We start from the raw sequence: 26,116 nt of genomic DNA on the forward strand, positions 1-26,116 counted from the left end.
AGTTCCTGGAAAATAGACAGTTATTTAGCAGCTTTAATGTAGACAATATTTATTGGCAAGCACTAAGAAAATCAAACAATACAGGCCGAAATGTTAAAAGAATAGCAGTTGTTTTTTTCTATTCATCCCTTGTAAGAAATTGGGTTGCTGGTTGAGGGAGGGAAACCTTACTCAAGCAGAAACCACAATCCTTGTCAGAGTGAAGCCACAAGCAAACTCCAAATTAACCTGAGCTCAAGCTCCTGGTACCTTGGCACAGAACAGTCAGGCTTAACTTAGAGACAATGTGTTAAGTATTTGTGCAACACTTCAAACAGTAGCACAATGAAAATACCCCAAAAAAGGATCACAGACGAGAATTAGAAACATCGATTTTTCTCTAGTAAAATGAGAACAAAAATTCAATCAGTAGAACCAGAGATTTTCAATTTGAAAGATTTCAGTGAATATAGCACAAAAAGTAGAAAGTGCCAACTGTGGCAATCTGGTTGTGCTGGTCTGGGACAAGGTCACAAGTTCAGTGCGAATGCAATAGAATGCAGGGTGGCTACATGGACCCAGTTAGGACTACTGGACAAGATTGCTTTAAATCCTGGTTGCGGAGCATTGCAAGCTCTGACACCAAGGCGGTGCGTCAGTTCTAAGGAGGCTGTCTAGGAGGAATACACAAAGCCCAACTGTCAGCTACACCCAGTCATGTGACTCAAAGACAGACTGCAGGCACTAACTGGCTAAGGCAGGAAAATGCCAAATTTCTAAAAGTGTGTTTTCCAAATTGTAATTTAAAATCCAACTTTTCCATAAGAGAGGATTTTTTATTACAATTCCAGACACCAAATATGAACTGGTTACCAGTTTCCATTGGAAAGTTACAGCTTATTAAATGTAATAAGGTAACTCCAATGTTATCCTATGGGAGAGGTAGGCCTTGCAGTAGTGAAAATGAGCTTAAGTGTTTTTGACTACTAGGACATGTCTAACTTTTTAAATACATTGCACCCTTCCTGTCCAGGGCCTAACCTAAGTGTGTCTCACATATATTAAAAGGGAAGGTTTAGGCTTGGCAAAATGTTTATTTGCCAGGTTGGAATGGCAGTCTACATCAACACACACAGGGTTCAATGGCAGTCTAGAGACATGTTAAAAGGGCTACTTAGGTGGGTTGCACAGTCAGTGCTGCAGGCCCACTAGTAGCATTTACTTTACAGGCCCTTGCCACATGTAGTACCACTTTACTAGGGACTTATAAGTACATAAAATATTCCAAATGGGGATAAACTAATGTTTGCACGTTTTAAGAAGTGAGGGCATGCACATTAGCACTGGTTAGCAACAGTGGCAATCCATGCAGGTAAGCACGGTGGGGCGGGGTGGTGAAAGTGACAAACGATGGGCTAGGGAATGTAAAATAAGTAAATAAAACCACTTAGTTTGTGCTTGCCGTATCGCTGAGTCGGTGATGTGGCAAGAGCAAGGTAAGTGGTTTTATTTATTTATTGTATATTCCCTATTCCATCGTTTGTCACTTACACCGCCCCATCGCGCTTACCTGCACAGACCTCCACTGGTTAGCAATGGTAAAGTGCGCAGAATCCTATGGCCAGCAAAAACAAGATCAACAAAAATAAGAGGGTTGAGGGCAAAAAGTTTGAGGGAAGACCACCTTAAGGCTGATAGGTCTAACATTCCTGTTATCTGGCGCCAATCCAAAAAGCATATAAGATGGATATTGCCCAAAATTGGGAGCCAGTAGTGAATAGGAGAGTGCTAAATTATAACTTCACCAGCCAGTTGTCTGCAGTTCCCAATTTTTATAGGAAAATATTACTTTAAAATCTTTTCTTCTGATAAAATTGTCTTTTGCTAAGCGTTTCTCCAGCATAAATGTTTTGAACTGTTTTCTTTCACATAGTTGATTTAAACAAAACACTGAGCTAACTTTGTGAAATACTCAAAGTTGGCAATGTTTTTTACTAAACAAATGACAATGAGTGTTTCACAACCCACCCCGGTTTTTAGTATTTGTGTAGAAAATAGCATATCCCTTCAATTATCTCTTGACCAAAATGCAAAGTGTGTTCTATATTTTGGCTTTGAACTGGCTTGAGTTGAATCAACATCATTCAGACCAAAAGGTGTCAATAAGTAATGAGATTTGAGACGATTCAAATTAACTATGAGTTGCACCTGGCATTTTAGAGTTGTTAAGTTCCCCAACAATTGAATTCAATAGTCATTTAAGTGGAACAAGGTACCATCTGAGTGACTTGTACAGTGTCTAATAGTAAGAACTTTAAGATTTGCCTATTCCTAGGAACAACGGAGAAAGAAAAAATTAAAATTTAAAGAAAAAATAATTTCAGAGAAAAGAGAAAGAGAGAGATAGAAAATCATACAAAAAGAAAGAAAGGTGCAAAGAAATAAAGAACAGAAAAATGGAAAATAAAATAAACATAAGAAAAATGAAAAATCTAGGAAAAAGAAATTAGGAGCAAGGTTTGCACACTCAAGTAAGCTTTCGATGCACAAATAGAGACATTTGTATGGCCAGTTCTGAGACCTTGCCATTGTAAATGGATGTACTCAGTTGAAAATTCTGGCTGTGTGGCGGAATTTCTGTCAACACTCTGCTTGCAGTGCTTGCAGAAGGGTGATCTAATGTGGGTCTACTTTGAAAAGTTAGTGATACAGTTTCCAGGTAGTAACTAATATTTACTCTTATCAAGAGCTTGGCATGAATGTATATTCAGAAAGGGGGAAGACATACCTCCAGAATTGATGGTGTGCATGGTGACAGGGTTTATTTATAAATAAATAATAATTTATTTATGAAGAAACAAAGAAAATTAATTCTAATGTCACAATTCCATATCCAGACTGGTACCCATAGGCAATTCTATGAGAGTAAGTGGATTCACATTTGAGTACTGCTGAAAATCAAAGTTTTTAGGAGTACTCCAGGAATTACTTGAGAATGCCTGAAAAAATATATGATGCAAACCGAACAAATTCAAGTGTCGCTAGCGATAGTGATTCTGATTTTGTCGGGAATCAAACATAGTTGAAATGAATCAAGGACATTGTAGATAATTAATACAATTCAGATATATTTATGTTATTTTATGTTATGTTATATAATTTTCTAACGCGCCCAGCTACTCCAAGGAGTGTCCCGGCGCGAGCACAGAGGGACTAAGATGCTCGTCAGTATTAAACAAAGAGGTAGGTTTTTAAAAAAAAATTAAAAGCCACAGGATCTTTAATGTTGCGAAGTGCAAACGGAAGGCAGGTCCGGACTGGCTACCGGGCAGTAATGTGTGCTGCTGAGCAGGGGGATGCTTTCGTTGATGGGGACCTGTGTGTGCAAAACGAAATTTGTTTTGCTTTTTTTTTTCAAAGCGCGCAGGTCCCCATCAACGAAATACGCCCATACCACGGAGAAATCATCCCCCTGCTCGGCAGCACACACAACTGCCCGGTAGCCAGTCCGGCCCTGACGGAAGGGCGTTACATGCCTGAGCCACCATGACGGCAAGGGAACAACCACCAAGCCTGTGCCGGAAGAAACAGGGAACTTTTGCCAAAAGAAGAGCGGAGGAGGATAGCTGTCTCCCTGGAACGTAAAAAGAGAAATGTTTCTGCAAATAGGTTGCCCAAAACCAGGTAGAGCACGATGAGCGATGGTGATAGATTTGAATTTCACCCGAGCCACCATGGGAAGCCAATGAAGAGAGCGAAGATGACCTTGCATACTGCTTCTTAAGGGGATCTCTAACAGCCTTTGTGGGTATTTTGAGGCTATATGAGTAATTTTATGAATATTGTGAACATTGTAACAGCTTCCTTTAATGGGATTTACAGTAATACCACTCCCTGTGATGTCACTGGTTATGCTAATGAGCAGATACCTGTTGAACCGGATTCTTCCCATTGCCTCCTGAGGCAGTTCGGGGGATCCCGGACCGCACCTGAATGCTCCTACATAAGTCCATTGCCAACTTTTCAAAGGCTTCTGTGAATTAGACCCTCAGTAATGAAATGAATATGAAGAAAAAGAAAGAATAAGCAAGAAAGAAAGGAGAAAAGATAAAAAAAAGAGCAAAATAAAAGAGAAAGAAGATCAAGAAACGAAATGAAGACAAAGAATCCCCTAGTAAAGAAATGTACAAAACAGGATGGGTCGATAAAATAAGGAGATAGTGCAAAAGATGAGAAACAGAAAGAATCAGACAAAAATAGTAAGCAATTAAGGAAATTAACAAATAGCAAGAAAGAAATGATACATGGCAAATATATTATGAGAATTATGAAGTATTCTGTCGAACTTCAATTACAATATTTAAATGAATCTGGACCATTTAAATATGTAAATGAATTTGATCTGTTCCTTTCTCAATATTTTGCCAAATTCTTTATGTATCCACCCAAAGGGTGTCTTTGCTCCCTAAGTCCTTGTTACGTAATCAGTTTCTGTTGTACTGACAAAAAATAGTATACTGTATTAAAAAGATGAATGAAACACACACAGAAAAGAAGGGCCAGGAAAGTTAGAGTAAATGGTACAGAAAAAAAACGAAAGAAAAGAAGAAGAAAAAATGCCATGAAGGCTAGAGGACGCCTGGAGGTGGGAGTGTCAATCAGAGGGCGTCAGCCACGTGCACTCTGTGTGGTGACGAGCATTACATTCATTCCTACCTCCAGGCCGCTCATGTGTGTAGTGTACCTTTACCTGTCCCGGCTAGCCCCCTCCCCGGAGGCGCATCCCCACCTGCCTGCATGCTGTGTCAGCCTGGACTCCACAGACTGCCCCCAGGTATGTTCCAGGTCCCAGGCAGCAAGGCACGGGGACTCATGGTCTGAACCGGCCGCACCCCCTGTGAGGGCTGCCCGCCCACTTGGAGCACCACATCGCCTCTGAGCCCCTATGGACATCCCGATCGGGTAAGATTGCAGACATTCCGCCACCATTTGTACTCGCATTTTGCAGATATTGTCATGAAGAGAGCGTTAGCTTAATGGTTTGCATACGGGTCCTTTCCGCTGCCCAGCACGCGCCTGCTTGTTTCTCGTGCAGCGTGCCCTTTGGCCAGCTATGTATAAACGAGGTTTGTTTCTTTCTCTGTGCAGTGTGCCCTTTGCCCAGCTATGTTTAAATGAGGTTTCGCTTGGTTAATGGCTCCGTGCCTACCAGTCTCAGAAGGGCAGAGAGGGGGCGGGGCAGCAGGCAGAGAACATTGGGCAGCAGATTCTGCTAAAAGGAAACCAGGGTGGGGAATATTGGAATTAGGTGAAAGTTTGAATTACTGACCAGAGAGAGGGGAAGATGAAGGGAAACTGCCGAGAAAAGAAGGCAGATAAAGAAGCAATGTTGGAGAGAAGAGAGGGCACGTTTAAAAAAACTTCCAGGGTGGGAGAGAGGCAGGCGAGGCCAGGAGACAGAGGTGCAGATATGAAGATAGATGGAGGAACAGGGACTGCTGACAAGAGACAGGAGCTGTAACAACACTTGAGTACACATAGGTTGTATATACAAAACAGAGGAGGGAAAGGAACTCCTGGGAGAGAGGGCAGATATGGAAAAAAGAAACAGTAGGAACTATTGAGACAAGCATTTACAATGCAATGGTTTTGCGTTTGACAATGTTAGAGCTATTGGCATTGTAAATGTTAAAATTTCCATCTATGTTTTTTTTGAGTAAACAGATAAAAAAATGGTGTTGTTGTTTAGTAGTAAATAGCTTTATTTTTCGAAATTGTGAGACTTATTGCATTTGCACTTATACACACACACACAGGTATATGTACACAGAGCTATACATACACAGAGAGAGAGAGAGAGAGAGCTAGAGTGAGAAAGACAGAGAGAGAGAGCTAGAGGGAGTAAGACAGAGAGAGAAGGAGCTAGAGAGAGTAAGAGAGAGAGAAGGAGACAGAGGGAGCTAGAGGGAGTAAAACAGAGAGAGAGGGAGCTAGAGGGAGTAAGAGAGAGAGAAGGAGCTAGAGGGAGCTAGAGCGAGCAAGACAGAGAGAGAGGGAGCTAGAGGGAGCAAGGGAGAGAGAGGGAGATAGAGGGAGCAAGACAGAGAGAGGGAGCTAGAGGGATTAAGACGGAGAGAGAAGGAGCTAGAGGGAGTAAGACAGAGAGAGAGGGAGCTAGGCGGAGCAAGACACAGAGAGAGGGAGCTAGAAAGAGCAAGACAGAGAGGGAGCTAGAGGGAGTAAGAGAGAGGGAGCTAGAGGGAGTAAGACAGAGAGAGAGGGAGCTATAGAGAGTAAGACAGAGAAAGGGAGCTAGAGAGAGCAAAACAGAGAGAGGGAGCAAGAGGGAGTAACAAAGAGAGGAAGCTAGAGGGAGTAAGACAGAGAGAGAGAGAGCTAGAGTGAGAAAGACAGAGAGAGAGGGAGCTAGAGGGAGTAAGACAGAGAGAGAAGGAGCTAGAGAGAGTAAGAGAGAGAGAAGGAGACAGAGGGAGCTAGAGGGAGTAAAACACAGAGAGAGGGAGCTAGACAGAGAGAGGGAGCTAGAGGGAGTAAGATAGAGAGAGAAGGAGCTAGAGGGAGCTAGAGCGAGCAAGGCAGAGAGAGGGAGCTAGAGGGAGCAAGGGAGAGAGAGGGAGCTAGAGGGAGCAAGGGAGAGAGAGGGAGCTAGAGGGAGCAAGACAGAGAGAGTGAGCTAGAGGGATTAAGACGGAGAGAGAAGGAGCTAGAGGGAGTAAGACAGAGAGAGAGAGGGAGCTAGACGGAGCAAGACACAGAGAGAGGGAGCTAGAAATAGCAAGACAGAGAGGGAGCTAGAGGGAGTAAGAGAGAGGGAGCTAGAGGGAGTAAGAGAGAGGGAGCTAGAGGGAGTAAGACATATAGAGAGGGAGCTATAGAGAGTAAGACAGCGAGAGGGAGCTAGAGAGAGCAAGACAGAGAGAGGGAGAAGAGGGAGTAACAAAGAGAGAGGGAGCTAGAGGGAGTAAGACAGAGAGAGAGAGCTAGAGTGAGAAAGACAGAGAGAGAGGGAGCTAGAGGGAGTAAGACAGAGAGAGAAGGAGCTAGAGAGAGTAAGACAGAGAGAGAAGGAGACAGAGGGAGCTAGAGGGAGTAAAACAGAGAGAGAGGGAGCTAGACAGAGAGGGAGCTAGAGGGAGTAAGATAGAGAGAGAAGGAGCTAGAGGGAGCTAGGGCGAGCAAGGCAGAGAGAGAGGGAGCTAAAGGGAGCAAGGGAGAGAGAGGGAGCAAGGGAGAGAGAGGGAGCAAGGGAGAGAGAGGGAGCTAGAGGGAGCAAGACAGAGAGAGGGAGCTAGAGGGATTAAGACGGAGAGAGAAGGAGCTAGAGGGAGTAAGACAGAGAGAGAGGGAGCTAGACGGAGCAAGACACAGAGAGAGGGAGCTAGAAAGAGCAAGACATATAGAGAGGGAGCTATAGAGAGTAAGACAGAGAAAGGGAGCTAGAGAGAGCAAGACAGAGAGAGAGGGAGCAAGAGGGAGTAACAAAGAGAGAGGAAGCTAGAGGGAGTAAGACAGAGAGAGAGAGAGAGCTAGAGTGAGAAAGACAGAGAGAAGCTAAGATGTATCATGTAGTTGGGGAAGTCTTAAATGCCAGTGTCCAGCACATTTACTCAAAATGGCCTTCCCTGTTCACTTGTAATATCTAGGAATCAACTTAGACATCACAGAGGCAAACTGTCCCCGTCTGCCTAAAAATGTCACGTTTCTACCGACAGGGGCAACCTCGGATGCTGGGATCCCAACGAGCCAATTGCACCTTTTCCTTGTTTCCCAGCCTTGAGCCCCGGTGACAGAGGGCCAGGGAGTCGCAGACTGTACTTACGTTACTTGGTACCAGATCTCGTAAATCACCCAGGCAGCCCCCGGACGTACGTTTTCGGCCCCACTTAGAAGCAGAACCTGGCTCTTGTCCATACACCGAGGCTAACCGGGGCGGGCGGGCGATGTGAGCCGGGGGGGGGGGCTGAGAAATAAATCATAAACAGAAATAGAACTGTAAACATTAAAAAAGAAAAGTTCATCTAATAACATAATCACACACATACCCAGTAGTCAGCGTAACGTGTGATGTTTGTGTGGGCATTCCATTAGCAGTCAGTTATTGGGTGGGGGAGCCGGCGGCGCACAGCAGTCTGCTCCGAAAGGTGAGCCGCCGAGTCAGCGGACACGCCCACAGCCGCATGACGTCGCCAAAAAGCGAAAATCTGGTCCGAAATGACGGACAGCTCTGTCTTCCAATGGCTAGCCTCCATTTATGGAGGCTAGACATTGGAACCCCCCAGTGTTTTCATCCAACTTAAAGCCCTGCATAGCAATACAATATACTTGGCACCGCGCTATCAACTCAGGGACACTCTCCCTTCCACACTGACATATATATTAGAAGCAGTCAGACGTTAGTTTAAAAAAAGCACGCCCTCCCACGTTCAGCATGGCATCAATGTGCTTTAATGGCCTTGTAATGCCCTCTAGAAACCCCCCTGCATAGGCCGGGCATAGGACCATGGATTACCAGGCTAAAGTTAAGATAACATACACATGGCACACCACAAACTTCTTCAGCAGGATCCGAACGAATTTTACTTCTATTCTTACATAATATAACATAACAGAAATGTAAAAAAAAAAAAAATGACTAGCATAGTAACAGCAACAGGAATAAAAACATGAGTTGCATACCTACTCACTAATAAAAACATCAGAAGCAATAACAACTTACAATAACCTGATGTTAAGAACAATAACATGAGTTAGATTAACAGTATTGATGCCTGGTCGAGTTTCTGAAGGAGTTAAGACCCCCTCATGCCCCTCGCAGCCCCCCCCCCCATCTCCTCCGCCGCTCTCCCCTGCTGCCCCGTCCCCGCTGCCCTCCCTGCCCCTGGGGAGGGAGACACAGTGGAAGCCTCTTTCAGCAGAACCCCCCCCCCGGTTGCCCTTTGCTTCTCTTGTTTATGTTTCCACGCTGGCTCCCTGTGCCCCCCGGGGGTTGGTTCATTCGGTGTCGTCTGTGTTTACCTGTTAACCCTGCACGCGCCATCCGCTGCCAACCACAGAGCTGCGCGCCGGGATCCGGTGCTGCCCTACAGCGCACGACGAGCGCTTAGAAGCCTCTTCTGGGGAATGGGGCGCTTTAGGAGGAATCTAACTCACTGATGCGTTCATTGTCAATTGAAAACTGACATTTATTTCATTGGCAGCATTAACATTAAGGCCAATATTATTTAAAAAAGAATTGGACGAGGGCTTCTCTTTGCCAGCCAATGTACCAATTAGTTTTTAAAAAGTACACTTTCATATTCATATCCAGAACAAGGCGCCGTCTCCATGAGCGGCGAGACGGGGCCCAGCGTGAGCGCGAGGTGGCTGGGCGTCACACACGGGACTGGTGTGTAGTGTCTTACGGAGCTCTGTGCATGCAGTTTCCCTCATCTGCAAGGTCGAAGGACGGGACTGTGTCACTGGGCGAGAATTGGGTGTTGATGCGCCGAACATACAGCCCGTAAACTCTGTGCACATACACCTTACCTGAGGGGCAGGTCAGAGGAGAGGCATTCTGTGTCCCAGAGTGTAAAATGTATGGGATCAACAAAACCCGGAGAGGAGACCACGGGTGCCGTCAATGCCTGACTAGATTCGGGGGCGTTCCCGAGGGCTTTCGGCTGACGTAGCGTGACGTAGCCAAAAGCCAAAAATTCTCAGGAACGCCCCCGAATCTGGTCCGAGATTGACGGACAGAGCCTTCTCCCAATGGCTAGCCTCCATTTATGGAGCTAGCCAATGAGAGAGTGGGGACGGTCCAGTCCCCACACACAGATATCATTAAGTTTTTCCTAGCGCATGCGTACTTCGTACGCATTGGCTAGGCAAAACCTAACAAGCATTTACAATGCAATAGTTTTGCCTTTGTTAAAGTTAGAGCTATTGGCATTGCTCTTGACATTATTTTTATTTGTTTTTTTAACATAAATAAATGGCAATGGCATTGTCATTTACAAAAGCAGGGCACAGGGAAGGGGGGGCGAGGAGAGACTAAGGAGAGCTGCGGGCTCAGGGAAGGGGGGGCGAGGAGAGACGAAGGAGAGCTGCGGGCTCAGGGAAGGGCGGCGAGGAGAGACGAAGGAGAGCTGTGGGCTGTTGTAATGCTTGCATGGATGAGTTGGTGGATGCATGGATGGGTGCATGCATGGATGGGTGTATGGATGGGTATATGGATAGATGCATGGATGGGTGGATGGATAGATACAGCTTGACTTGTCGACCGGTTCATCTATCTAACACTAATATGACTATACTGGATCCCTGGTAAAGGCAGTCATATTCTAGCCTCTACGTCGAGGACTAACGTCACTGTGGGTAGGCCCAATATACTGCACTACATCCCTGGATACATACTTCCTTTACTATTTACACTCAACGATTCTCTCATCAGGAGTCAGAAGTTTCACAGTCCTCGAGCCATGGATAAAGATAGCACTACCTAGGGCCATTAGCAATTAAACCAACTACCTTGAATTCTGAGAAATAATCATTTGTCGGAAACGTGTTGCCTTATAACGGAAGTGGCGGGGGGGGGTTCAATCATTTTGCAATTACAAAACACGAATTCATTTATTGATCTCTGGGGCAACGCAGCACAGGAGAAAGGCGGCAAGACCGGCAAATAATAAAATGTAAATGGTGTTTTGGAACAACAGCAGGAAAGTGTGTCATTAATCCGAGAAGTCTGTTCCAGAGCTAAAATTTTTAAACAGAGGAATAACACGGAAGTTAAATGAATTCTGAGCTAACCGGGCTAACAACAACAACGGTGGCAGTCATAAATGCCTCTGGTAATGCAACAACAAAAAATTGTATTTATATAAAAGTTGGGTTGTTCGTTAGCTTTTCTGTGGGTCAGCCAGACATAAATTTGCGCCTGATTCATTTAATCAGTTCAGTCTCTGTGGGTGGTGTCTATTAGCAGATAAGCAATTAGTATTCCAGGTGCATTCTACCCCTTCTGGTGCAATTAAATCTGCTTTTCACATGGCACGATAAATGACGTAGTGCATGCAGAAATCTACTCGAAAGACAGCTTCTGAAACTATTTTGAAAACCTAACGGACCTCAAAACTTTGATCTTAAATCTCAGCAGCCTTCAAACTGAATGCATGCAACAATACAAAGTACCATAACGAGCACTTGGTCAAAATGAGTAGTCGCTGAAAAGAGGCACAATGTTGCTGAAAATGAATGTACCTTTTGATAATAGGGGATAGAGCGTCCATCTAAACAGTAGGGGCTATAAGAAATAATGAGTGAATGTTGGACCTATTATTTCCAATGCTTTGTAGATATTTGTGTATGTTGACTGTATTTGTTTGTAAATAGTGTAATATCTATATATATATATATTTTTTTTTTTGCTCAAGTTTTTCCCCGTTACAGGGACACAAACGACAGCACTCACGGGATGCTTCCAGTAAGCAGTATATATTTATTTCAACAGCAAAACAGACGCGTTTCGGTGATTCCCTTCTTCTGTGTCAACCCGCGCATTACAACGGGGCGTCCTTTGTAACTACAATCATGGAAACAGAAACAGGACTGATGCGACCCTCTAACTTGTGGGCGCCATCTTTAAACGTTGTCTTTGTATATCAAAACAATATAAACTTTATGACTATATTGTCATGCACTTAATGCTCGTGCTCAAAACATATCCTCATAAACCCATATATTCACCGTATATGTCTTCCTTTTTTGAAATTATATTTTATTTTCAAATATTTTGTATATTAATTTTTAACTTCACTATATATATATATATATATATATATATATATATATATATATATAATATATATATATATATAGTGAAGTTAAAAATTAATATACAAAATATTTGAAAATAAAATATAATTTCAAAAAAGGAAGACATATACGGTGAATATAATTGATTTATTGAGGTAATGGCTGGTAACTGACATATTAGAATTGTAGAGATTTATTCTAGAATAAGAAATAGGGTCTGATAGTTAACTTATAAACCTGTTTGGGCATTTTTGCATTAAATTGGTCCCACAGCATCATATTTTTGCTTGTGAAAATGAATGTACCTAGCAACAGTCACTCTCACGTGAAAAAATACCTTCACTAGCGTTACCTGATCTGTGCTAACAAGTACCTGGTGAATCAGTCAACCGCTACAGCGTTTATAACGACCCCTAAAATCAGGAACCACACTTTGCACAAATAAAGCAAATGTCTGCCCTTCTATAAGACTTGTTTCACTTTTAAAAGAGTGACACGTCTCAAGTAAAATAACATGCCCTTATAATTGTACCAACTCGAGATATCAATAAGGTACCTGACAAACACAAAAAAGGTAGCTGCCATCCCGTCATGTTAATACGTACAATAGCTACTCTGATTGAATGGGAAATAACCCCAACCGGTGGCAGTAAATAAGAGGCCACTAATAGCAACAACACTTTCCACGCCCATCCGCCCCTTCTGAAACAGTTACAGAAATGGCAGTGCATTGCCAGTGGGGCTCCCTCAACTCCCTCAGAGGTATCCGGTATCCTCCACTCCTTGCTGCCGTCATCACTACAGTGATACTCCGTCTGCCCCTTACACCACCGGCAGCCTCCACCTTCAATGTTCTGCACAATACTCCACGAAGGGTCTAGCTTCCCTCGATCACTTTATTTGTGGGCTGTTAGACGTCATTCATAACTGCAGCCGTTGCACCCCAAACCCCACTAGACGTGTCACTGTCCCTGTAGCCTCATTCACTCAATACCTCTCCTACCACCGTAACTGGCTACACCTCATTCATTTACACCATGTCACTTCCTCTCCTCCCAAGGAGTTGAACATCCAGATCGGCGGGCAGCACGCGACCTGACGCCTAGGAAGGCGGGGTCGTGGTGGAGTGGAGTGGTTAATAGACAATGGGGCGTGGACTTCTAATGGATAACCAGGAAGAGTAGCTGTGTAGACAGAGGGAAAAGACTACGAAAGAGGGTGTCATCTTAAAGTGGGACCGCTTATTGTGAAAGTGTGGGAGTTAGAAGGAGGAGTCGTGGGGCGCAATGAGGCTAGCAGATTGCGCGTCACCTGACTTATCATGTCACAGTGATCACAGAGAAATAGCGTCAGTCCTAGGAGTAGGAGCAAGTTCAGATTTTTCACTCGAGCCTCTCTGGGCTCGCAAAAGGAATATGGGCTGGAGCCTCTCGGGGCTCTGAAGGACAAGGAACCGGCACTGCGGAGCCTCTCTGGCCTTAAATGAAGAAAATTCCCGCAGAGCCTCTCGGGCTCTGAATCGACAAAAGTGCGGCTTTCTGGGGCAGTGGGGCCCCTCACGGGGGACCGGCGAACACGTGGGCGCCTTTGTTTGGAGTCCCCCCCTCTGGGGGACTCGAGATGCCTGTAGTGCCCCCTTGAAGCCCTCGTGGCTTCACAATGGCAATGAGCGCGAGCTCGCGCTACGGGGGGGGCGGACACCGACAATGTGTCCCGGCGCCCCTCCCTCTCCTTCTGCCCCACTCACCGGGTGTCTCGCGGCGGCTCTGCTCCTTCTCCCGGGGCTCTCCCTTCGCTCGGGAGCCTCGGCAGGGCACGGCAGGCTGCTTCCTGCTTCTTCGGTCCTCCCAGCAGCCAATCACCGCGCAGGTCGCCCGGCGAGCCTCCCGCTGCCTAAACCAATGGCAGCGCGGCTCCCGGGTGATGTCAGCGGTTGCTCCTTCGGCGTCTCCTCTGACCTGGGGCTGAGGCGGTGATGCGGGACTGAAGAGGGGTGGGCTCCCTCGATTAAATTAAATAAAATATCCAAACGGAGTCGGCACACGCAACCACGGGCAAATAAAGGCGGCAAATGAGAGGGGTGGCACCCGCGCCGCTTGGTCACCACACAAGGTGAAGGTACACCAAGCGCTAGCAGCGAGGAGAAAGCGCTCTCAAGCGCTCAACGGAGAGTGAAACCACGCCACGGAGAGTGAAACCACGCCCAGGGAAAAAATCGCGGGAACGTCCCCGAATCTGGTCCGGCCTTGACGGACAGATCTCTGTTCCAATGGCTAGCCTCCATTTATGGAGCTAGCCAATGGAACAGAGGGCGGATTCAAGTGTCCCTTACTGAAAACTAAAGATTTCTCTGGGGGCGGAGCTAAAGCTCCGTGCCCCAGGCAAAACCTAAAAAGGGGGAATCGCTGTCAGCTGCCTTCATCTCATGTGGGCACTTTGCACCAGTGTTGTTTTCTTAGGCCAGGAGCTCTTTGCATTTTTAGATTTCTGAGTCTCATTTTACCATGGCGAGTGTGGGCTTAAAATTACTAGCATGCAAAGTGTTTTGGTGGCAAAAGAGCCAGGATTGGCTGAGCGTTTCACAGATGACAAATGGTCAATTGGCAGCTATAAGAGAGTACACCTGGAACTAGTGTGTGCCAAAAGAGGCCATGATTTGTTGTGAGGTGTGGATATGGACAAGAGAAGAAAGGGATTTGGAAGGAGGATGTAATCAACAAGTGAGCATATGTGGGGCTGTTGAGATTGAGGGATGCAGTACGGGAGAAGCAGGGAGAGCAAGAACCGTGAAAGTAAGCTCTGAAGCAGGGGTGGGCGGAACTTGCGGAGTTTCACTCTGCGGTACTCCGCAGAGTTACAGAAAAAATGCGAAGTCCCGCAAGCGGCAGAATTCAGCATTTTGTGGTGATTTTAGCGCCAGGAGCCTATTCCGTGCTGTAAAATCAGCGTAAACTGCACCACGCAATTCACCAGATGGCGCTGCTTCTCTCTGCCGCACGGCAGCTATCTCAACGAGAATGGTAGCGACCTTCCGTGACTTGCCTTGTTCAGAAATCTCACCTGGAGGTGTCTAGTGCTCAATTTTTTTACTTGCGCTCGCAAGCCACGGGCAATAAAAAACGTAGCCACGCATTGGTTGGCTTAGTTTTTTGGGAACTCCATGCTCCAAGCAGAGATTGGAGCGCAGAGTAGGCAAAACTCTGCCAGCGGAGCAGAGTTTATCGTCCATCCCTACTATGAAGCCATCTCATGGTTCCACGCAGCACTTCTCAAAAGTAAGATAAATAATAGTGTCCTCGATGCCCTGTCTGGTTCTTGGTAGCATTGCTCTTGTTCATTTGTCCATTTCATCTCTGTACTGGGGCTAATGTATAACATTGTTCTGCATTCTGTCCATCAATTGTTCTTTTTGCATTTGTCATCCCGAGTGGGACGTGTATGCTCAGACGTGGGTCCTGTGCTCTGCATGCCACTGGAGTGAAGTTATCCTGGCTGATGAGGGCTGAAAGCCCGAAACCGGTCCTAGGATGCTTGTTTCCAGTCCAGGGAGGACCTGGACTGTTCACATTGGGCGCAGGATCAAGACTGATTTGCCTATGGCTGGGTCCATACTGGAATGGCATGGTGAGCAAAAAAAATGGATTTAGGCCCAGATCTCTGTACTGGGGAGAATGGATGACATTGTTCTGCATTCTTTCCATCAAATGTTCTTTTTGCACTTGTTCATTTGTATGTCATAATATTAGACACTAATATCATCGTACAAACATTGTAGTACATGTGGAGTTAGTAATGTCAGGGCCACTGGAATTATGAGGACCAATTTATGAGGCAGTGTTGACTAAATTATGCAATGAAAGGCAAATTATGTGAAGTAATACCTTTTGGGATAGTATTACTTGATTATTTTGTCATTTTTACACGTCAACACTGTTGGGTCAAAAGTTTCATCACATTAGTTTAACACCAAAATACAGCAATAAAAAGTAGGAAAGTGACTTCAACCTGTGAAGGGCCTTCCATTGCGAGGCAACACATGTTGCTGTTTTTTTAGTAACCTGTGATCTGTTTGTTCTAGAAAAAAAATGTTGTGTTAAAATTTGATAGTTATGCTGCAGATGATGGATTATGTGGCGAATGTGGCAAATCCATAATTATGCAGAAACCACCACAGTAGCAAAATCACTTAATTCCAGTGGCCCTAAGTGTAGTAAAACTATACTTACCTGTATATTTTGTTAGTCACTATTCTCACTGCAGTATATTGCATCTACAATATTATGATACATTACCCTCTCCTTCATGCTAGAGCACATGAAGGTGTTGTAGGGTGGCCTGTCTGGGAATCATCGGGTGTCATGCCTGAGGTTGGGAGGAGTTCTTCATAAATGGTGTGACCAGCTAGTTATGCGTATGGGCACAAAGTGGTGGTGCAGAACAGTCTAAAACAGAATTAGTTGCACTTGCAGACACTTGTGTCTTCTTGCTGCCTGACCTCAGCCTGAGAAAGTCATGAGTTTGAGAACTGCTAGTTCTCACCATTTTACCACTCTTTAGAATTCAAGCTTAATGTGGAGCTTTTTGGTCTACAGAGTATCTACCTGCACCTTCTGCACGGCTCAGTGGTGTAGCTAGACCTACTGCCACCGGGGGCGGCCCCAAAGATTGTCGCCCGGTGCAGGTAAGAGTGGGGGGGGGGGGGCAGCGGCTGCCAGTAACAACTTGTTCTCGAGCGGGGGGATGGTGATAGTCGACAGACCTGACTTGCTCACCTCCGCCGCCCCCAAAAACAGTGCCGCCCAGGGCAGACCGCTCCCCCGCCCCCTCCTAGCTACGCCACTGGCACGGCTCACCCTGATTGCAAACTGTAGATGTGAATGTGAGGGGAGCATCAAGGTCTCAGGGTCTGCGTCCCACCTGCACTCATTATTAAGGGACAGTCTCTACTTTTGCCAAATCTTAAATGACCATCGGCTCTGTGCTTGCATTTTTTGCATCTCACCCCATATAGTTCAATGGCATTATAGATAATTTTTGTGTAATGAGTAATTTTTCCCGTAAATGTTCCTCTATGGTGCTTTTTTATAGGCGAATTGAGGTGGATGCCGTGAAGCTTACAATTGGAATTTGTTGGGTTTGCACATGATGAATACTGATTGTGAAAGGGTGTGTGGCCAAAACACTTGTGCCAGAATTGCTGTTGTCATGAAAATACCTGGCTGTGAATGTGTACATAAGTCACCGATACGTACAGTCAGACTGTAAGATAAAGCTGCATCTGTGTGTATGATTGCATAATATTTATAGTGTTGGTCTGGCTTCCATTTTGATGCTATGCGTGCACTTTCTTGCTCTGCATGGCCTATTGTGTTATTATTCTCTCTTACTTTCTGTTTAAAACTATTGTAATGTAGTCGCAACTCACGGTCACTTTTACCAGCAGCTTGTTTCTGTTCTCCTAGACGCTCTGTTCCATAAATCCTGAGATAGCTAATATTATCTCCGTTTTTATTGCTTAGGCGGATAGCATCGACTGATATTTCATGTCCCGCCTCTCTCCTTTACGTAATTACTCTGAACAGACACTTCTGTGGAACCATGCCTACCCCTGTGTATTTATCTTTCCACACTATGACTAGTTTCTTAGCAACATTTTATCAGTGTACCAGGACTTGCTTGCTTGATAACAACCGCATCTTATTTTGTTTGCCTGGTTAGGTTAGTGTTGCCAATTGTGTTGCCAATTTCTGCATGGTACAGGGAGTCGTGTCATTTCTATAAATCACAGGTGTAGCAAAAAGTTACATTTTTTGCTCTTATGACATCATAGGAAGTGACCTCACACAAACGTAAATTCGGATGGATGATCTTTGTCTGTTTATTTTAGGCAGTTTTATTAAAGCCTGGGACGCAATATGTTACCACCATTTATTTATAACAGGTGTAAAAAATCAGGTACTGAAAGTACTGAAGCTAAAGGTGTTTTTACACTAAAAGTGGTTAGAATCACAATTTTTACATAAAGAACTCTGCAGGGGTTCCACGCAGCAAGAGATGGCTGGAAATTGCTACACCTGCTCCCCCCCCCCAAATTACTTCACTGGATACAGTGATATTAATGTGCTTGTATAGATTACGAAATACATAGATTTGCTTTCTTAGATTTCACTGAACTTTTAACAAAAGCAGAATTGACACCCTTTCACCTCCTGATGACATCACAGAAATAACTATTATGTGGCCTTTGACCCTGCCTCCAGTGATTTGAGTCTGCTCAAATAAAAAATGAAAAGGGTACAGAAAAGCCCACAATATATGTAAAATCTAGAATGTTACTGGGTCAGATAAAGGGCATGATTGAGAGCATAGGGCTGTAGGTAGAGGACAAGAGTGCCTATGCCACAGGATACTGAAAGCATGACTATCTGTTTCCTGGTTTTCTGCAGATTGCCTCACTGTGCACAAGTACCCGTATCTACAATCACCTGAGAGCTGGGGGCCCAGGAAATGGCTGAGAGACCTAGGAGCATAGGGGTTGTTATGGTATTCACAGCTGTCAGCACGCAGAGATGCCAACATGATAATTTGTATATGTGGTTGTGTTCATCTGTCTGCACCGTGAATCTCACAACAAGAAAGGAGATAAACAACTTTAGAACTACGCCTCAGAATCCGTATACTTCCGTTCTTGCCCTGTGAGAGCACAACACCCCTTGGCTGAGCATTCTCTTAGATAAACAGCTGATATCAGTATTTGCTTATCTGTTTGAATCACTTCTTTTTGCCAACATGGCAATTAATTGATAAACAGCAGGGTGTTTGGCATACCTTTACATTTTCGGCTGCATCCTTTTCATAAATTGGGTTCCCATATCCCTCCATTGAGGGCGGCTGTCAGCCCCAGATTCTCTAGCGTTCCCTAATAACTGAGGATTTCTGAACAGGACTCAACTCTCCCATCCTGTACATAACTGGTCTGTACAGTCTACAGGGGCACAAGTGCACTGATGTGAATGGGGTAGCAAAGGTCCAGGGAATTTAAGGCTTTGGACAACACTTGAATAAGTAGTCTTGATGGATGGGTGGAGACACACTCGAAGCTCTGGACCTCTTGGGCTTCAAATAAAGAAACAGTTTTGAAAAGTGTTAAGTGTGTTCTCCACTTAAAATTACAGCGATTTACCAGGATTAATTTCCATTCTTTCCAGATCGTAGTAGGGAGGACAGTGACATTTTTGTTTTCAGTGAAGTTTCTTTATTTTTATTTTTATTCATAGGACAAGGACAGCCGACACGTGTTTCGCCCCCTCTTGGCGATTTGCGCCGGGGCTTTCTCAAGGCTAGGTTGGTTTAATCACATAAGCAGTTTGTCATTTCCAAATATTTACAGTGTCCAAAATACGAAAATATAATTCTTCATAGGTAAAACATATTTTTCTTAGGCTACTGCCCCTGAGCCTACAGTCCTTCCAACGTGGTGGTTCTTGGGTTGAATCCCCGCGCGGAAGAATTATATGTTTCGTATTTTGGACACTGTAAATATTTGGAAATGACAAACTGCTTATGTGATTAAACCAACCTAGCCTTGAGAAAGCCCCGGCGCAAATCGCACAAGTGCACTGAGCTGTGCAGGTGATTCCAATTAAGTTATGATAAGGCACCATCAGGCCTGTAAGACAATGAGGCTGAGATTTTGTATGATAGCTACATTTAGATGTAATGCATACCTCTAACCAGGCATCGAGGCATTTTTGAGGATGGGTACCATACTGCTCTGTGGAAGCGGTTTGGATGGAAGTGTTTGTGCCTCTCATATGGCCTTCATTGGTAGCGTTTCAATGTCGCCTGTAAGGATCAGAGTTGAGCTCTTACTATGTTTTGTTTTTGTGGCTTTGTGTGAGTTTAAGCAGAAAGATTGATAGATAGGACACTTATGCATTAGGTGATAATGTCTGCAAGAATAGGAGTGTGTAAATGCATTGTAACCTATGTGAAAAGTGTGATGGTGTTGTCTGGGTGTGCCAGAGACTGCTCTGTCGCAGCAGGTGTGTAGCTGCATAAAAATAACTATGTAGGAGAAAAGCAGAAGGACAGATGTGGCCGTTCATGTGAATACCTGTCATCTTTGGAGTGGTCTGTTTCACACATTTTAAACCATATTGACCACAGACCAATCAGTGGCTGCATTTTGGATAGGTTGGAGTTGGGAAAACGCGCTCTTACAGGTGTTAGAGAGTATGGTATTCTTGTAATTCAATTGAGATTCTAACAATTCTTTTCTAGGAATGGAAAACATTTCTTAAGGCTATTAGGTGAAAGAAACATGACTTGGACACTTTGGAAATAATGAGAATTAAATTAAGGATAAAATGTGAATCTATGTGTCCTGTCCAGATCATGGACTTGCAAAGCTGCAACAGGAAGAGGACCAAAAAAAGATGGCCAGCTAAGAACCTTAATCTCAATTTTGGGAGGGATTAAAAGAACCTACATTTTGTTAGCTTTTAAATGCAAGACGTTGGTATTCGTCCACCAACAGTTATAAGCAGTCTCGCATAAAAGAGGGACTCCACATTTATCTGAGGCGATATACCTAAAATAAGATGAGTATCATTCGTGTACATGTAGACAATGTAATTGTCTACCCTTCCTCAAGTCCACTTTAGTTGGTATGACCGTTTGACCCTTGGTGAGATTGATCAAACCTCAGCGTAATGATGGTAAGCACAATCACGAGTAATCACAATCCTCTCTATCCACACGTTATTGTCAAATAGGCTTAAGCCTTCTATATATCACCCCTTCCCCTTAATATCTGCACAGTCCCTCCTTTGTAGACGCTCAGGAAGAATTCATGGGACGATGCGCTCACACTGGGTTAACAGAGGTGTAGATTATGCTTGTGCTGTAGGTTCTCACCATTGCCTTAAATTTAACAAACACGCTGACCACACTTTGGCAGTATACTGTATTTAACTGTTTTTTTGGAGATTTTCTACTGATATCTGACCGTCAGCACGACTCTGAAAGTTGTTTTTCTCAAGGCTGTGAACAAGTTTGGATAATGTGGAGAAAGCTGTGACCTCCCCCGGAAGAGGAAGTTGTACTTCTGAAAGCATGGAGAGGAGCTAACCCTTGTCCAGGAGGACTGAATGAAGTCTGTGAGGAGGTTGTCTTGAGGAACTCAAGTGAATTTGCAGCCCCGATCACCTGAACAGAACTAAAGAAAAACTGCTTTTTGAAAAGTAGGAGACATTCCAGGACTGTTCGTATAGGGACCGCTCGTTGATTCCCTGACTTTGTGGAAGCTGCTTTCAGCCATTTTCCAGGCAAAAGCAGACATGGGACAATTTCTCTTTAAGTCTGGCCCTTAGGAGAGTCATCTTTCGGATGAGGCTGGCTGCTTTGATCCCATAAGTATTTGAACTATCTCTGTGGCGTCTCCAGTTCCAGTGATATCACTGTTTTACAACACAGCTGGATCCAAACCCTTAAATACAGTGTTTGTTCCTGGGAACGTAAAGGCCTTATGAGAAACTGTGGTTATGTGGGTGCCACCAGCATCTGAACATTTGGTCTTAAAATGAGCTGCCCATGGGGGCAGCCATGAAGGATGCAAGCCCCTTTTCATGGACGCAAAGTTTCCATTTTTGTGACTTTGACCTTGGAGACCAGTTGGAGAAGTGTCTTATCTCCCATTGAACTGTTTCCAGTATCCTGCTGACCACCAACCAACAGAGTCCTGTAGAACTGTTAAATGGACACTGGAATTTGACATTGAACAGGTTCTTGGGCATCATAATATTTTCACAAAAGGAATCTTCGGTTGCTATTGGTTGTTTGGTGTCTAGCTCCTCATCGTATTTATCAGATGCCGAACACTGAGATCACATCCATTCCATCCGAGCGACACGGAGGCCTGTGATGCCCAGCCACTTAATGGAGTTTGGAGCAGAGGCATTATTCTAAATTGGTCCCATGTCTCCAGTGGTAGAGTCCTAGAGAGCTGCCACGTGGTAAACATGATATGACTACATCACTCACACAGCTGTGATTCCATGTTTGGAAGCTCCAGACCATGGAGAGGGCAGCCAGAGGGAATGAAATGCTTACTGAGGGTGTCAACATGTGCTAGTGGTTTAGGGCGATGTAATGAGATCCAGGACCGGGGAATTCCTGTTTACAAGATGTGGATTAGAGAGAGAAGTGTGTCAGAATTTGGCGTCATCTTTGTCGCCTTCCCTTGGCATCTGTAGGGGAGAGCAATAACAGAAAATCATTTGCAGCGGAAACATGGTGCTATTTGCAGTTTGATTGTTGTTATTGTATTTGCATATAGCCCTTGGATAACAACTCTGACTACATCTTCAGTGCTTAATTTTCACAGTCCATCTTAAATGAAAATAATTATTAATTACAATCATAAAACACAAACTCCAGACCACTTTTATTATGTACCTTTATTTGTTAGATTAGCTACTTCCTTCAAAAATGTCCTAAGTACAAAATGTGACAATTTTTCAGAATTATTTACCTGATGTTTTGACCCTTTTAAATTTTGGTGGGTTTAATCTGCCGATACTATTCTGGGTTGCAAACGTTATCACATTCAGTAACTACTGGGTGTGGTAAACTCTACACCACTTGTAATTTTGATCACTCCACAAACAGGTGTTTGCCTTTGGATTGTAAAAAAACAAAAAACAGGGCAATCGCAATTGAGGCCTTTGTTGGTAAAAACTTTATTTAAATGCACCGGCATTTTTAAATCTATGCCGTTTGGACTGGTGTCAATTGTGACACTTTTAGTAAGATTTGGCTTTTTCACAATGGACAGTTTAAATACTGAGATTTTATATTCCTTCATTGCAAAATTAAAAGTGAAACTACAAAGTGCAGTGGGCTGAAAGGAGCCATGGGAGAGGTGGAGCTCTCTTGCTCTTTTCCCATGTAGTTTGGTTTGGTGACGCATCATGCAACATGCAGAGCTGTCGCCTTGTTTGGTGGAGGACAGGCGGTGCAGGGATTGGAGCTTTCTGAGTGCTGAGGTAGTCACAGAACCCTAGTACCCTGAAGCGACTGGCCTTTGGATTTATCTCAAAAATCAAATCAAATCAAGCTTTATTCGATCATATACATATAATCATAAAAGCAGACATCAAATTCTAAAAAATAATACATCTTTAGCCTTTTAAAAAAAACTTCCATGGAGAAAAATAATTAAGAGCATTGCTGTGCTGTGAGTGGGAACTTTTGGCTCAGGAGAATGGGAGTAAAGCCAAATAGGAACAGTGTGTCTGTTAGCTCAGTATGATGTTAGAGGTAGTCGTCGGTGACAAAGCAAGTCCCCTTGGAGACATTCAGTGTTGTTCTGAAGTGGTTCTAAACTAAAACTCGTGAGCATTTTAGGATAAGATATTAAACTGTCTTAGAGCCTCATTATAAGTTTGGCAGTGTGGGACCGCCCCGCTCTTGCACCACCAAACCCATGTACAAACCACCCGCCAGGTCAGGAGTTTTCTCCTGTCTAGGGGGCGCTTCTTTGGCGTTCCCAGGGCGGCGTTCCCACTGGCTTGGCAGACGGGGCTGGACTGTTCCCATGAGGCACAGGGTCAAGACTATTTTACATAAGGCTGTGTCGGAACTGGGCTGGGGAAGTGAGCTTAAGAACGATGATGGAATCTACCCAAATCTGTGACTGGGGGTGAGTGTCTGAAAAGTTTCAGCGCTCCGTCCATCATTTCCTTGTGTTAGCTTTGTTCCCAGGTTGGTGCCTATGAGTGCTGCTGTCCATGCAGTGCAGGTACTGGTGTGCATGCACACAGGGAGGCACATGTTGTGCCCCCTTGTGTGCATTCACATGGTATGAGGTACAAGGGGGCTTAGCCCCACAATATTCAACATACATGTGACTCCCACTTGCCAAAATCATCTGAGGGTATGGATTCATCCCCATCTCATATGCGGACGATACCCTACTTCTCTTATCCTTTAATAACAATATAACTACCACTAAAGCACTTTTCTCTGAGGTCATGAAAGCCATCTCGTCTTGGATGACGGAAAACGTTCTCCAGCTGAATGCTTGCAAGAAGGAAATTAAGCTTTTTAGTAAAGCACAAGTGCTCTGGTCTCCGGAGTGGTGGCCTACAGACTTGGGCACAGCACCTGTCCCCAAGACAGTGGTTAAAATCTGGGTGTTCGCCTGGACCAGACTCTTACTATGGAAGATCAGGTAGTGGCTACCACTGGCACCTGCTTTCGTATGATGAGTCTTCTGCGTAGTTTTTTCCCACTCCTCCCACTCTCAGTACCAAAAACTCTGGTTCAGGCACGAGTTATCAGCCGCTTGGACCACTGTAACGCTCTTTTAGCTGCGGCTAGTGACTCTCTACTGAACAAACTCCAGGTGGTCCAGAACACAGCGGCCTGCCTAGCCCAGAATATGCCCGCCAGAACTGCCTCTCTCCCCCTCTTGCACTCACTACATTGGCTTTCTATATGCAAGAGTATCAAGTTCAAGACCTGTTGTATAGTACACAAATCCCTGAATGGCAGAGGAGCAAGCCATCTGACAGAAAACTGAGCAGATTCTGTGATCTGGGGAGAATTCTCTCGCCTTCATACCTCGTTTTAGGATAACATGCTCTGGGGGCAAAGACTTCTCTTACCTGCCCCCCCCCCCCTTTACTGGAATCATCTACCCTCTCACCTTCGGAAGTGCACAGATCATCTTCACTTTAGAAAGATTCTAAAAACTGAGCTTTTCAGAAACTAATACTACCTTCCTGTGAATCCACAATAGCGCGGAGATACCCCTTTGGGCGTGATTCAGGCGCTTTACAAATTATAGTAACATAACATTACAGAGTCTTGGAAATGGTAAAGGAAAAGGTTGATCCGTCTGCCAATGTGCTGTCTTCGGCTACATAGCATTTGCAAAGTAATAGCTAGTCATAGATTCTAGGTAGCAATTTCATGTTTATAGGCATTGATAACTATTTTAAATATTTGATAATGGCTTTGGATATGAAATGAATTCTTATGTTATGTGAGTGCCAGCATTTGAGATTATTTTAAATATTTGATCTTGGATTTGAATATGAAATGTAATTTTTTGTATCTGTGAATTTGTTTTTTAAATGCAGAGATTTGAATTAAATGCTCTAGATTCCAAAGGCAAATGGGATATTGGATAGGCTTTGTTAATGGGTAGAAATAAATGGGGGAGTTGGAGCCTTTTTACTGTATGGATAGGGGCTTATCCCTAAGCAAGTAGCGTGAGCACTATGATGCCTTGGGCATTATAATTAATTGTCTTCACTTACCAAGCGTCAGTTGGCGAAATGAGGAGGTTCATGTTTAAGGATTTGGCAGGAAAATGTGCTGGCAGCGAATCTGGCGAATTCAATCATGGTGATGGTTATCTGAGAAATTGTTGAGAGGTTTTGAAAATGTTCTGGTTGGAATGAGAGCAAAAAACCTTTCATTTGCACTTTCTGTTGATGTTTAATGATCTCCGGTGTCTGAGATAAAGAGAAATTGAAGACATAAGATGCAATCAGGGTGGAAATGGGAAAAATGCAGCATGTGTACAGGATCACATGGAAAAGGTTAAAAAACATGGATAAGGGGACAAGGTTGTCTCCCCTTTGCTTCAGTTTTTGTCACCACCAGAATACCTCTTAATATGAGCAAGTGGGTCTTTGGAATTTTGAAAAAGGGTTTGGGAGAACTGGGCCTTGAGGAAAGAGGTATTTGCCAGGTTTAAAGGTGACCTTTCTCAAGCATATCAAACATCAACATGGGATATTTTGCTTGGGGGCTGCAAAGTATTGTTAAAAGATTATCTTTATGTTTTGTTAAGGGAATCTTGACAGATACTACTGGCAAGGCTACACTTGGGTTTTAGTATGGATATGAGAGCCGACTACCCATGAGGAGTTACATTGGCAGACTGATCAACCTTGAAAGACGTGGAGCATAATTAACCTCAGCCACTTGCACAAAGCGAATGAGTCCAGTTTCCTCCATGAAAGCATATGGGGGGTTATCTCATGAAGAAACTCTGGAAATAGTCAAGCCAAATGTTGGAATTTAAACCAATGTTGTTTACATAAATGAGCTAAAAAGCCCTTGTCTGAAGGAATGCGTATGAAATATTGCAATATAGTCATTGCATGTCAACCATTCGGAAGGGTTGTTGTAGACATTCCGTCCACCAAGATAAATCTCTCTATGTGATTGCACATGGCATATCTTTTTCAGATTGTACATAGAACTGTTCTTCATTTCAACATTCAACTTGCTTTCATTTTGGCAT

At 44.2% G+C, this 26,116-nt stretch overlaps 1 protein-coding gene across 1 annotated transcript in view; it reads left to right on the top strand.

Annotated features, from left to right (window-relative positions):
• Positions 1-4,812: 4,812 nt before the first annotated feature.
• The window catches only part of SEMA3B (semaphorin 3B), a 540,590-nt gene continuing 519,286 nt past the window's right edge, over positions 4,813-26,116 (top strand). The window contains exon 1 of the mRNA XM_078661260.1: positions 4,813-4,941. The gene's annotated coding sequence lies outside the window, so the exon portion shown is untranslated. The remainder of the gene's footprint in view (positions 4,942-26,116) is intronic.

Source organism: Lissotriton helveticus, chromosome 9 (assembly GCF_964261635.1).
Source record: "Lissotriton helveticus chromosome 9, aLisHel1.1, whole genome shotgun sequence".
Lineage (NCBI taxonomy): Eukaryota > Metazoa > Chordata > Amphibia > Caudata > Salamandridae > Lissotriton > Lissotriton helveticus.